Source organism: Aulostomus chinensis, chromosome 23 (genome assembly GCF_037954235.1).
Source record: "Aulostomus chinensis isolate RoL2024-O1b breed Wild chromosome 23, RoL_Achi_v1.0, whole genome shotgun sequence".
Taxonomy (NCBI): Eukaryota; Metazoa; Chordata; class Actinopteri; order Syngnathiformes; family Aulostomidae; genus Aulostomus; species Aulostomus chinensis.
In genome coordinates this window covers 12874425-12888404 of record NC_141342.1, presented here as the reverse complement: position 1 = coordinate 12888404, position 13980 = coordinate 12874425, and the positions used below count along the sequence as shown (strand labels likewise).

The 13980-nt window shown below is 41.9% G+C and overlaps 1 long non-coding RNA gene across 1 annotated transcript; it reads right to left on the bottom strand.

The window, feature by feature from the left end:
- Positions 1-538: 538 nt before the first annotated feature.
- Positions 539-5186, bottom strand: LOC147239649 (uncharacterized). The gene is made up of 3 exons (XR_015111617.1): positions 5078-5186; positions 759-880; positions 539-652 (listed from the first exon to the last, which is right to left on the bottom strand). It is a non-coding gene; the product is annotated as an uncharacterized LOC147239649 (long non-coding RNA).
- Positions 5187-13980: the final 8794 nt, after the last annotated feature.

The following is a 13980-nucleotide window of genomic DNA, read 5'->3' as shown; positions in this document are numbered from 1 at the left end:
CCTGTCAAATACAGCTACTACAGTATTGTTGCTCCAGACTTTAATCTTTACAGAATGTCTTAACTAAATGGAATTCAAATGTCTAAATAAATGCACCAATATTTCATGTGCCCTCTATAGATATATTTAATACCAAAAAAAAGATAATGAGCTGCTGTTACTTGAGATTTTTAATTTATTCTGGGCATGAAATTGTGCAGATTTCATGCACAACCTGCATTAAATTGTTGGGAATAACTAGTGTTTAAAACATCTTCAGAGCCCCACAACTTCATGTCTGGTCTTTGAAGATAGATCAGCAAGAACAGCCCGCGCGATTTGTTGAAACCATCTGCTGCCTCCTCGCCACCGTCTTTCTTACTGGTCCGGTTCCTTGCAAGATGTGAAAATGGGACCAAGTCAGAATTCAAGATGCACAATTGTTAAATTTATTCTTTGTATTTAAAAAATAATACGCGTTTACAAAAGGTATATTTTGATTTCATTAAACAGTCTTCTCCTTCTTCATCTTCTGCATCTAGAACAGTATAGATCCATGGACACCTGTGGGGGGAGGGGGCCTTGGCTGCATTTCATCACTGCTAACCTTTAGACGGGTTTTAGCATAGCAGCTGGTGGAGCTCGATGGCTGTGCGTCACATTTATTTTTTTTCTGTAAAGGGACATTTCAAGGGTTAACAGATTGAAAATGGCACAAGTCATCTTGAGGAGTGACATGAGGAAAATTTTGCAGATTGCCAGCGGTTCTTCTCTTTGACCTTTTGGGGAAGGGAGTGATACTCATCCTCCAACAATCAGTGAGCCACCCCCGATTCTGGATGGCACTCAGCGGATGTGTGTGCGTGCACGTGCACGCGCGCATGTGTGTTCGTGTTCTTATCTGCAAAATAGCAAGGAGAAGCTTAAGACTTCCCTGTGACTCACATAGCAGGTGTGATCAATCGTGATAATCCCAAAAGTTAGGATTGAGAACAATGATCTTGATAATCTGGATAACCTTGATGATCTTAGCTGGTATATTGTGCGGTGTGAATATTCTTCTGATTTACTAATGACAAATTGCAGGTGCAAGCACGGCACAATTATTCACAAATCAGTGTAGAATCAAAATTATAGGGTAATCATTAGGCTGCCTCTTTCAAAATGTTGCTTTAAACTCTCTTACAATGATTGTTGACTTTTTTCTTGTTTTGTTTTGTTTTTTTTACATCCATGCAGTCCCTTTCCATTTGATCTCCCTCACAGTTGAAAGAGGATTCAATTTCTTGTTAAGATACACAGTAGATGTTATATAGGCAGCGAACATCCTTGGACTAATTATTGACATTAACTACAAAAGTGAAAACCTCTGTCTTTTACCGCATAAAAGTTCTCCCCTCAGCATCATTGCTATTTTTCTTCTTTTGTCTCTAATCTGATCTTTTTATTTCTGTTGAACTCCATCTTGCTTTTTTTCATCTCCTCCTCCTTTCTATTTTTCCCTCCACTGAGACTGGTCGACATATATCTCACCAGTTCTCTCTTTTCCTCATTTTGATTGTTCTCTGCTTGCCTGAACCTTCTCTGAAACTCCCTGCAGGATGGGTGGTAGGTGACACACACACACACACACACACACACACACACACACGGGCACCTATATTACCTCCTATCCTTTATTGTACATACAACATCAGTGAAAGTACAGACGCATGAGCCCAAAAACCTGGAGAGACATGCTCACATACACTCAGAAGCTTACGCTCACATTACGGAAGGCCTGCGGATGAACGCATTGGTCCGCGCGCGCACACACACAAACACACACACACACACACACATAGAGAGAGAGACTCAGCAGTTGTTGTGACATTTGTAATAAATTGCTTAGTGGTATTTCCTCTCCTGGTTAAAACGGATTGAAATGCCACTGCAGGCATGATCACAAATCAATAAACCATTCACAAAGCTGCCATTTTCATTGTGTATGTGTGTGTGTGTGTGTGTTGTGTGCGCGCGTGTGTGTAAAACTTTTGTTCTTCCTCTGCAGTTCCATTTTCTTTTTAACCCACTCAGTTTCACTCAATCCAATTTCATACCCTTAATTGTCTCTAAACTGGGTTGATAAAATGAATTTCTTCCCTCAACCAATATTATGCCAGTTTTTTAAAAAAAAAGAAGCTATAAGTCACATTCACGAAAGCGTCTATATAGGATTCTTTGTTGCGTTCGCTTTTTGTCGAGGAGTTCATGGCAGGTTAAGGATCGCCTTAAGTTTTGTGTTATTACAGCTTTACAGATGTTCTTTTGTGAGTGTTTGCAGGGAAAATGCAGCAGCACTGGGTAACACAAGACAAATCTGTGACCGTGAGCCATTAATGACTCCGTGCACCTCACTCGGGCTGCCATATGTGAGCCGTTGTGAGGAAGTACGGGCCAGCAACTATAAAAGTAACGTTCTCCATGGTACAAAAAAAAAAAGAGCCATTAGAATAATTAACAATGCAGGGTAGTACAAAACGAATTCAAATATCTGATTTGATCGATTGTTTGATTGAAATCGGACTGAAACAAGTGTGTTTGTACAACATTTAAAAGTAAGTGTGTTCCAGTTCGGAGTGGATGTGGAATTCAAACGATGTAAATCAATTCAAAGAGACATACGGAAACAACATTTAAAGAGCTGGAGGGATGATATCTGGCATTTTTAAGTGTGCAAAGGGAGCAAGTGTGCCCAAATGTTTGTTTTATTTAAAAGGTTTAAAAAAAAAGAAAAGAAATGACATCAGATGTGTTTGCGTTAACAAAAAAATACAAAGATTTTGATGAATTTGTAATCGAAGAAATGATGACCTCTTAAGTTTGTTCATTTATTTACTGATTTACTGAAATTCAGAAATACTTGTCACAGCTAAAATGCAATAGACATATGTAGTTAAGTCATTTTTCTATTTGTTTGCCAGCCCTTAGGTTTAAATATACTTTCACTCTGGATTGTTTTCGCGGTGTCATTAGGTGTTATCATCACCTTGAAGTGTCCAGACGGACGGGAATCAAGGAGTAGATCCCTTTCATTAAAGATAAACCCTGATTGGATTTACTTGTGGCTTTCTAGCCTAAGACTGGATATGATCCTCTTAGTTTCTACAAGCCAAAGCACGTCGTGAACAAAGTATTTAATTTTTGATTTGCCTCTGATCAAATCAAGGCTTTTACTGGGGCACTCTCCTCAATTCCCTTCTGCCTGGGTTCAATGAGGGATTGAACTCCAGCATGGCAGTGAATGCTCTAATTTCCTCAGAGAGAGCTTTGTGTGGCCCAGTGATGCTACATCCTCTTTATCTTGGCTCAAGTGAAAGCATGAATAAATCTGGCAAAGGATACGCACTTGATGTCCACAGTGTTGGAAAAGACAGATACTTTCAATGCAAGGGGAGGGGGGGGGGGGTTAGATTTATTAGTTACACCTTCACAGCAGGGATCCTCTGTGGCAGTTTGCACTTGCAACGGCCTGATTATTTTATAGTTCTCCCTCCATGTTCTAAAAGCACCCACATCCGTTTTTTTTTTTTTTAAAAGAACTGTGCTGTGCATTTCCAGCTCAGGGCACCCGACTATACGGCCTAATAAACATGATTGATGGCCGAAATCTCGTCAGCTCAAGCCATTCAGACCAGACTTTTATATTTGGGAAACGGCCTTTCGCCTCAACATGTGATAACCCACATGATACCGCTCATTCAAATTTCAGTGCAATATTGTTTAATCCCGAACTGAACATGTTTAGAACTTGAAATGATTGGCGACTGATTGGATCTAACTCAAGCTCAGAGGTTTCATTTCTTCTTTGGATTAACGCTTTCACGCAGTTTAAATCTGACCGTACACGATAGCACTTTGACGTGGCAAAACCTTTCATCTGGCATTGATAATAATCAATCGGCATCACGGGTACCAAGGCGAAAACTTATATTTTGAAAATCGAGGGTAGAGCAGGTTGACCGAGGCACTGAGCTGTTGCTGGTCTGAAGGTAAAATGCTCATTATTAGCGGCGTAAATAGTTCAAAGCTGCACATTTCCTGTCTCTGCCCAAACTTCCCTTGACAAGGGAGACCTCTGATCTCCTGTTGAATGATATCTTCCGCCTTTATGGTTTGCCATCTAACATCATCACAGACAGACCTGGCGGGTCTGGAGGATATCCTGTACTTAACTGCCCTGGGAGCAAATGTTAGCCTTTCATCATGTTACCAACCACAGACCAAAGGCCAATATGTCCACAACACACTGCCAAATACACACCTTCAGGTAACCCCCCCTTACTCAGACTCTGTCTCCTGCCCAGGGAGAAAAGTTCCCCGTCCCCTTGATCCAGGTCCATACAGGTCCAAACAGAAGCCTCCCCTTCTTTGTGCCAACCACAACCTGCTTTGCCAAGTGGTATGGTTTATGAGAACCCCCCCCCCCCCTTAAAGAGGTTAATCACCTAAGTTTTACAGTATCAGTAATCCATCTAAGCTTTCATGTCTCCTAAATTAAACCTGTCCACTCCATTTCTCTGTCTCCATCTTGGCTTATTGATGACTTTTGGATCTAACAGTTTGTTGCTGGGGAGACCTGGGTCTCCCCAGCAACCCCGGGGTTTATCATCAATCCTATACCTGTTGAAGAAAGAAATCCCTCAGCTGGCTTGTCTGGATGGTGAAACCAGTAACAATTGTAGCTCCAGGAACTGCTCTTTAAGGAGTGTTTTTAGTTCCTACCTCAGAGAACTCTCTCAGCACAACAGAAACTGCACGTGATGGAAGTGTTCAGTGATTGATTGAGGACAAGCAGATGCGGCACCAAACAACGTCAACTCAATCGCCAACAACAAGAAGAGAAAATGGCTTCCACCTACTTTTGGCTGGTTTATGTCACATTATGGTTCCACAGGTGGTGTGAATACAAACAGAAAAGAGGCCCTGGAGGATACCAGTTCTCAGGAAGCTCCCCATTTGTTAGTTCCTATAAATAAGGTCTTATAACTGCATGGTCCAAGGTTTGGACTCCAGTAGATCTCCACTAGACAATCTGAGATATGTTCCAGGATCTCACCTCCAGACGGTGTGTGCTCCTGATTGTCTGAGAGGAGACCGGAGCTCCAGAGTCGGGATCAGTTTCACCTGGTGCCACTTCACATGATTAGTCCCGCTACAAAAACCGGCTTCAGACTCTACCCCACCCGCTCGTAGACTCCGTTATCACGTGGAATCACACTCCAGCCAACTGTAAGTTGTTCATGTTCCATTGTGTCCCGTCTAGGACTAATCCCTCATCCTCCTGCGTCTACCGTCAACCCCCAACCTGACTTCAGCCCCTGTCTCCAGATCCCCTCCTTCATCCGCCTCCCTTCCTCGTGTCAAGCTTCATCAGAACTTGTCAGCCGGCTTTTCATTCCTTTTTTTCCCCACATCCACAATAATTAATTCTTGAACCAATGATTCAGTCTCTAATCTTCGTGTTAAGTCTTGCCTGAACGATCGAGTTCATGTTTCTGATGTACAGCGGATGGATGATTGGTTTGCGTCTGAACACACTATGGACTATTGTTGCTCCCAGAGATTTTCTTATATTTAGGACTGGTTAGGCCTCATTTTCCTACATTTATTAATTTGTTGTTGTTGAAAAATTATCTCCTGCCTCAATCTTTTATTTAAACTGTTGCAAAAGAAGAAGTCCAACTCTGATTTGTGGATACAAATGATCATTTTTTTATTGCGTAAAAAAATATTACCTCTGTACCTTTATTGGTCATTATTTTTTAAGCCATTCCTCCACCAAACAAGAGTTACATCCTCTCCTATATTTTTCTACCCAGAGCGGCCTTTAAAACAGCTTGGTGCAAATAATTCTTCTGTTTTTTTTATTTCGATGCATTGTTTCTTCCCATTTAATTTGACTTACCATTCCCACATTGTATGTTAATCTGACACATGGTGCTTTTGGAGCCACCGTCGCCATCATCATCATCATCATCATCATCATCATCATCATCATCATCTGCGGAGCTGCAATTGCATCATTACCCATACAGCTACTGTTCCTCCTGCTTGTGTAGACGTTGGCTGAACCTGGCAGATCTGTGCTAAAATGGTGCACAGGTGGTGCAGCAGTAATGGGTTTGGACCCTCCGCCTCTAGGATTTGGTCTAAATTAGGTCCAGGTGCCTTTTGGATCACATTGGTGGGATGAAATTAGAGACTGGATGTAATGTGATGATGCAAATCAAATATTCAAAGCACTGAAATTACACAGCAGTTGTTTTACAGTTTGTACATGTAGATTCTGTGTGTTTGTGTAGGTTTTCCTCATGTTGCGGGGACACAGACCTGCTTATAACAGTCACAGATAAGTAGGTAAAGGTTGGGAACGAGTGGATTCGTCAGGACATTTATGGAAATCAGTGGCTGGGTTTACACAGATAATCAGACGATTTACTTCATTCTAAATAATATCTCATTTAAAGTATTTACATGGATTAAATGGTAAGTTCCTTTCATATTCCTGGTAACAGGCTGCACCGCTAAAGCAAACTATTGACTGAAAAACGCCGGCTCACATTACATCGTTGGCTCTGCATCCTTTTGGAAGTACAATTTCTGTCATTAATGCAACAAAAATCAGAATGCTCCACCTGTCATGATCAGAGTACTGCTTACTGTGGCTGTGATCTTATTCAGATTGTTGGTAGAAAATGCTTTTAACATGGCAGTCTGCTTCATACAGTTGTCTTAACTGCTTTGACTTTGGAAGGAAATGGGCGTAGGGGATGCATTATGTCATTGAGGGTCCTATCAAAGATGTAAATACAAGGGTGTGTGTGTGTGTGTGAGAGAGAGAGAGAGAGAGAAGGGTCTTGGGAAGACAAGGAAGAAGAGGAAATAGAATGTACTGTATGTAATGAGTATCAGAAGTGAGGGAGAAAGAATGAGCTCTGCCTGACCCGCATTTCTGCATCAACACCTGTGTGTGTGTGTGTGTGTGTGTGTGTGTGTGTGCGTGCAAACACACACACACACACACACACACACACACATATTCAGTGTGTACCATGTTTGGAATACAAAATTCCAACAAATGTTGGAAAGACTGAATCACATATTATACCGAAACCTCACAACAGTACACACCTTACCACAGCTCACCAAACCTATTTTACCCCATGATGGGAAAAACCAATCATGTCCAGCAACTATTCAATTGTCAAACTTGCCACTAGGACAAATGTCGCCCTTCTCATCTATGTTCAGCCATCTGCTGGAAGTCCCAAAGTCACCTCAGAACACCATCATCATCAATTCTCCCTCCTGCAAATCAGACTCCACCGAGGGTGTTCTTGCATAAATTTGATCCACCATTAGCGACAGACTTCCTTCTGCTGTATCAGAGACGGATGTCCCTCCTTTCCTTTATCATATCATCTTCAGCTCTCTTCCACAAACAACAAAGCTGCCTAATATCTCCCTCTCTGCCAAAGTGCATGCTCTCCTAGTCTACAGGTTTGCCAAGCCTGAATGTAAAGTACCTTATTGTGTTGCTTTTATGACGTTTGCTTCAGTTTATTTGCACAAAGCTGTGAACTGCGCTGTCGTAAAGAACCAGGAAAAGTTGTTGCTCGTTTTTTGAACTCGAGAAATGTGTTTGTGCAGATATATGTTTGCATCTTTCTTTTCATTTTATATACGAGGTGCTTTCCCTTCCCTTTTCAGTCACACCTTCAGGCTATAAAAACATTCCTTCTTGCATTTCATTATTATAAGTTTAAAAAAAACGATTTATCGGACAATTGGAGCTTTGAGCTAGATTCTCTGTCTAGATTATGACAAGGCAATTTAGAAGATGGTGTGAAAGAAGGACTGACAATAGTTAAAGAAGGAATTATTAGTTTGGAATCTGACCACTGAGATTAGTGCTGTCTTTCAGTGCCCCGTGTCCACTTGTGTCTGCTGAGAGACTCAGACACGTTAGACACGTTATTGCTTATCGTCCCAACGTCCAGACTGATCCGCAAGGAGCCAGAACTTTTAAATCCTAAATTTGACTTTAAATAATTTTATCGCTCATGTTTTGTGACAGCAAGTGTGCTTTTATCTTGTGTGTGTGTGTGTGTGTGTGTGGGGGGGGGGGGGGGGGTCTGTTAGAAACTTTATATTGTAGAAACATTTAATCTATCACTAGTAATCAATCACTAGTCCTCACTCATTGGGAACAAAAAGATTCTACTGCAGCAAAATGTAATTGTGTAAGGTTTGAGTTAAGGTGCTACTTGAGGTTAGGTCGAGGTTAGTACTAGGCATCAATTGGTTAAGATAAGGATTAGGGTTAGGGTTTGGGGTTAGTCTGTCCATACGAATAGAAGTCAGTGGAATGTTCTAAAAAGGATAGCTGTGCTAGTGTGTGTGTGTGTGTGTGTGTGTGTGTGTGTGTGTGTGCACTCGTGTGTGTGTCACCCAGTTGCATGCTGTCTCATCCTGTTGTATTCCCCCTCTTCATGTCTGTGCTGAATAAATCAGCTGGGAGCCAGAAAAAGGAGCAAATCCTCCACAAACTCAACAATATCATCTCCTCTTGCTAAGAAGTAGCTTTTATGACAGCAGCATATCCATGCAGTCGCCACAGAACCTTCTGAACCTCCAGTATTTGTGGTCCTTCAGTTCAAACTTTACAAAGGTTTTTTTTTTGTTTTTGTTTGTTTGTTTGTTTTTTCATGTCCTCGGGAACCAGGAATTTTATTCAGAACCCAATGTACATTTTGCACTAGCCGGTCTGGCCTTATTTGACTTTTTATTCTATCCAGAATCAAACAGATTCAACGCCCAACAGATGGCTGAAATGTTTTTCTTTCTAACAAGTGTAATTTTTTGAATGTACATCTTGAATTAAGGTGACTGTTTTTGCAAAGAGCACCAACACATTGTCTTGTGAAAGGAAGAAAGAATGGAAGCTTGTTTTTTTAGTTTTTTAATTCATGACCGGTAGTTCCGACATTTACATCAACAATTCAAACCAGTGATCTTTCGCATTTGAATTTATTTGTTTGCGCCCTCTTTCAACAGTCTGCTTTTTATAATGAGAGACAGAGGGAGAAGATATTTTAGGATGCTGCAAAAGACAGCGAGGACAAGGAGAATCTCCTTGGACTGCATGGACAAGTGCATCAGTCTGCTCCATTTTCCCTGGGATTGGTGCCATCAGCCAGCGTGTAAATCCAGTTACTATCTCTGCAGTTTCCATCACTCCTGCGTTGCAAGTGAAGCGACCAAAATCGAAGGGCAAACTCAGACTTGGCCTGGTTGCCAGGTACCTTGCACACACTCCCATGTTAGCTAACATAGCTCCGGGCTTGAGCACATTTACGTCATGGCTAAAGTGTCCGAGCCTGATATGTGGTTGGGAATCCCATGGGTCAGGATTAGTATTTCATAGTCACAGGAGCTGGACGGGAGTAATCTTGCTGGGGCGAGGGATGGTACAGGAGTGAAAATCCATATGACAATTTTGCACCCCAAACTGTAGATTTGTGAAAGCAAGTCAGTAACATTACTTGTTATACATCAGGATAGTTTGCTGGAGTTTGCTTGTTTTGTTTTATGTAAGGCCCAAACACATTCAGCTGCTGTCCATGTCACATATGTGGACGGGCAACTGTGGCACGCACAAGCCCACCTCTTCCAACCTGTCAGGTTTTGTAGTGGAATGGTGATGATTTATCAAGCAAAAATCAAACAAACCAGATTCAAAAATCAGCAAGTAAGGAGACAAAAAAGGCAAAATGTGACATGAGGATCTGACAGAACTGACTCAGATAAACCATACTTATGTCCAGTTAATGACAACAAGATACAGGTGGAAGGAGCTGCTAGGGTAACAGGCACAAGGAACGGGGCTGATGAAGAATAAAAACTGACACGACACAGGTGAGTAACTTAAATAAAAAGCAGGGAAAGTGATAACAAAATAAGACAAGAACTGAGTAGACTCTGGACTCTGGTCCAGATGGGACCCCAGGGCTACATAATCATACCATGCCTGGTTGCAGTGCAAAGAAATCCCTCTACTTAGGGGACAAACATACCTGGCCACAATACAGATCTCCCAGTGTGAGTAGGCCCCAAAATCACGACTAGCTTTCACTTGATGTGTGATGATTGTGTGGTGGTGACTGCGCCTGGAGAGTCACTGCCCTCTGACTGTGTGATAAATTTTCTGTTCAGTCGGGGTGTTTTTGGCCAGGGACTGGGGATGCAAATCCCCCCTCCAGTGACAATGCATAGGTGATGTTTCTGAGTAATGAGAAGTTGGTCGGCTTTCCGGAGGATAGGTAGGTCACTTTTGCTTATTGGTGTTTAGCATTTCCAAGCTAGCGTTTAGCGTGTGCTAGCCAGCAGTTGGCTGGCTGGGGCATGAATTTCTGGTGCCACTGAGCGCAGGAAGACCGGCCGAGTTTAAATATCTGTTTTGTTTACAAGCCGCGAATTCTACCTTTAAAGAGTTTAAAAACCATTAGGTAGCAGCTTGCAAGGCCAAAAGGTATAAATACCCAGGGCTTGTAGTTCTATACACAATCTGTACACAGTGCATTACCTCTTAGCAACATAAGTCAGTTCCTAAGACAGAATGCTCAATTTATAGATAATGGGATAAAACAGGTGGTCCTTGATTGACTCTGTTCATTATGCATCAGAGAACACATACACTCAGCAGGAAAGCTCTCCAGGATCAGAAACAGTTAAACCGAATTCACAGTATAATGTGATTATCCTTTCCACCCTAAAATAATGCCTCAAAACCACGCTCTCATTGTTACAATTGGATGGATTCATTCAATCACCTTGTGCCAATCCCTCTGTCTCTGCCAGCCTGTCAACCAAACATTGCAACTCCCTTCTGTGCCAGTGCTGGCTCAGCACACAAGATCCTTGCAAGTGCAGTGTGTGTGTGTGTGTGTGTTTGTGTGTGTGCGCCCAATACCTGTTTGCATGCAATGTGTACTCATGCATATGCAAACTACTCATAACTGGAGGCAATATGAGTATTTCTGCCAAAAATCCCTTCCCTTGGTCTTCGTTAAGAGTGTGATTGGCGGAACACACAAAATGCTCTCCAATATTATAGTAGTAGGATTTTGGTTGCCTGCTGGCCTTTTCCTCCCTTTGCAGCATGGCTCGACTGAAATTCTACTTCAGAATCTGTGAAGTGTATAAATATTACGTTGGATGAATTAATTAATGATTCAAGGATGCATTCTTTGTACTTTGATGATTCAGTAACATCTTCTCTGGCACCGGTTTCACATTATATCTAATATTCTAAAGAGCCTTGAGCCTTCAATGGGACCAACGTGGTAATAAGAAATTAAACATAGCGATATGAGACAGAACACTGTCACATGGACACACAAAACACAGATTTGGTTTCAGAAGACCAGTCACACAAAGCTGGCATCATGATATTACCAAAATTAAGGCCCCATATACAACAAATGCAACAAGGAAATCAAAAATTGTATTTGTTTGTATCGCTGAATTGAGGGCAATATATTGAAGCTGCAGAGAATACATGGCAGCTCGTTTTTGCTTTAACAATCAGCAAAATGTATCAACACAAAATTACAGCAGTGTAGGATGAGGAGGGAGACTGAAGAACTGATGAAAAAAAAAGGAGGAGATAAGCGGATAAAAAGGAACAAATTTCCCAAACAAAACAGAGGAAACTGAGGAAATTAGCACTTCAGTAAATAAGTAACGGCTGGAAAACCACAACCGGTGCGCAAAATAATGACCATAACGAGTACAGAGCAAAGACTGATATGAGAAACTAAACTCATCACACAAGAAACAAGCGGGAGGACACGAGAGGCACAGAAGCTAGAGACAATACAGCTGAGGCTGACAAGGACTGATTACAAAATTAGATGCAGGTGAGCACACAAAAGGGAGGGAAAAAAAGACAAAGGCACAAAATAAAGCTAACAAAGATAGCAGCGGAAGGGGATTTCAAAATAAAACTAACTAGCTAAATCAGGGTTCAATTAAACACAAGACAGAGGGATATACAGCACTAAAAATTAGTAAAACTAAAAAATAAGTCTAAATAAGGACCATGGCTGCCTGCTAACGATGGACAGAAACTGGAGCTACTAGCTTGAAAATGCTACTACTCGCTCTTATTAGCTTTCAGTAATCCTAGCGAGGCATGTGTTGGTGAAACTTTCTAGATTTTTTTTTTTTCTGAAAAGATTTTCATGAAACATTCAATTTCCAACAGCCACAGGGTCTTTCCCCCTCCCGCCCCATTTTTTCCCGAGGGAGGAAAGTCTCCAATTGTTTGCAGTCTATATACTGCAATCTCTTCCTTTCCTATCAATGTCAGTTGCAACACTGTTTCCACATGTCATAATGTTAAAAGAAACATTTTTCCACTGGATTGTGATGATATGATCTGTGTAGTGATGCAAACTGATCACCTGTTAAATTCTTAGAATTATTAACATACGCGTGTATTGGCCTGTAAACCTAGCAGGAATCGTCACCTGCACTAAAGTCAACAACATTATTTAAAATTTTACTGCTAAATGCTTAGGGATGTGTGACCTTGGATCGGGGGTTTTCCGTGAAACTCATTTTTATGTTCAGTGCAGTGCTGGAGACCTTCATCTTTGCTTGTGTTCCTGTAGGAGTTGAGAAGCCAAATAAAGGGGATGTAGACTCTAAGGAGAGAGGATGAGCACCCACTTGGCTGTAATTTCTGCCATGCCTGAGGTCAACGGTGGGAGACCATCCATTGATCCTCCCAGTGCGATGGACTCAGCAGAAACTTCAGCAAGCGTGGCCGCTGTGACCTTTGGTAGTGGCTCTACACAGACTGAAGCTTTGGTGACTGCGAAAGATGAGGAGGCTGCTGAGTCTGGCTCAGACAGTCCCAGTGTCCCTCCCCCAAAAAGAGAAAGTAGAAGTCCTGCAGATTTGTGGTTTAATAGCTTGTCCAATCTTGTAACATAATCTGGTGTTGATTTGGAGCCACTGGGTCCATTTTCTATCTGCTTATCTGTTCAAGGTAGCGGGGGGTGGGGGGGGGGGGGCGCGCTGGAACCCCAGCTAACATTTTGCCACCCTGGACAGTTTGCCAGTCCGTTGCAGGGCAAACAAAGACATTTTCCCCCCTGTGTAACTTTTTGATGACTCTCGTTTTCCCAAAACATCAGCCACAAATTTTTAGCTCTACGCTAATGGAGCCCAACTAAGCACAGCAAAACTGTCCAAATCAGATGTGTTCAAACTCAATATTCTCTGTATTCTTTATCCAGCTGCACACTCAATACTTCACAATTGATTTGAGCCAAAAAAAAACAAAACAAAACAAAACAAATGAATAAGACATGGATTATACTGGACACTAATGGTGACAAACACCATTAACGGGCTCATCTGACATGGAGGACACCACATCCAGACCTCCACAGAATCGAGGCCACGGCAGTCAAGGTTACTCCAAGTGAATTTATAGTATAGGAACAGTGCTTCAGGGCCATTTATATATGAATACTGGTGGAATTTAAGCCTACAGGAAAGAATAAAAGTTTTAAAGCTGTCAAACTGTTCACTTCTTCAGGTACTTTACCTTCTGCCCCCTCTTCACCCATACAGTTCACCTCGTCTGATCCTAAGTACTTATTTGCTGTGTTCCTGAGAATCACCTCATCTCCACAATTAAGAAGTCAAATTGTGATCGGCCTCCTGTACGATGGCGTGCTCGAGTCATTCTGTCCGCGTCACGGTTGGGACGATGTTTCTGTCAATAGAGGTTGCAGCTTGAAAGGCCTCTTTGTAGCTGTCAAAAATTGCTCGACTCTGGATATACCCCCCCACACACACCCCCGGCTTTTTTGCTTCCTTCTCTCTCTTTTGGCATTATCAAATGAGGAAAATAGAGCGAACGTCTCCTGTTCCATCACTCTT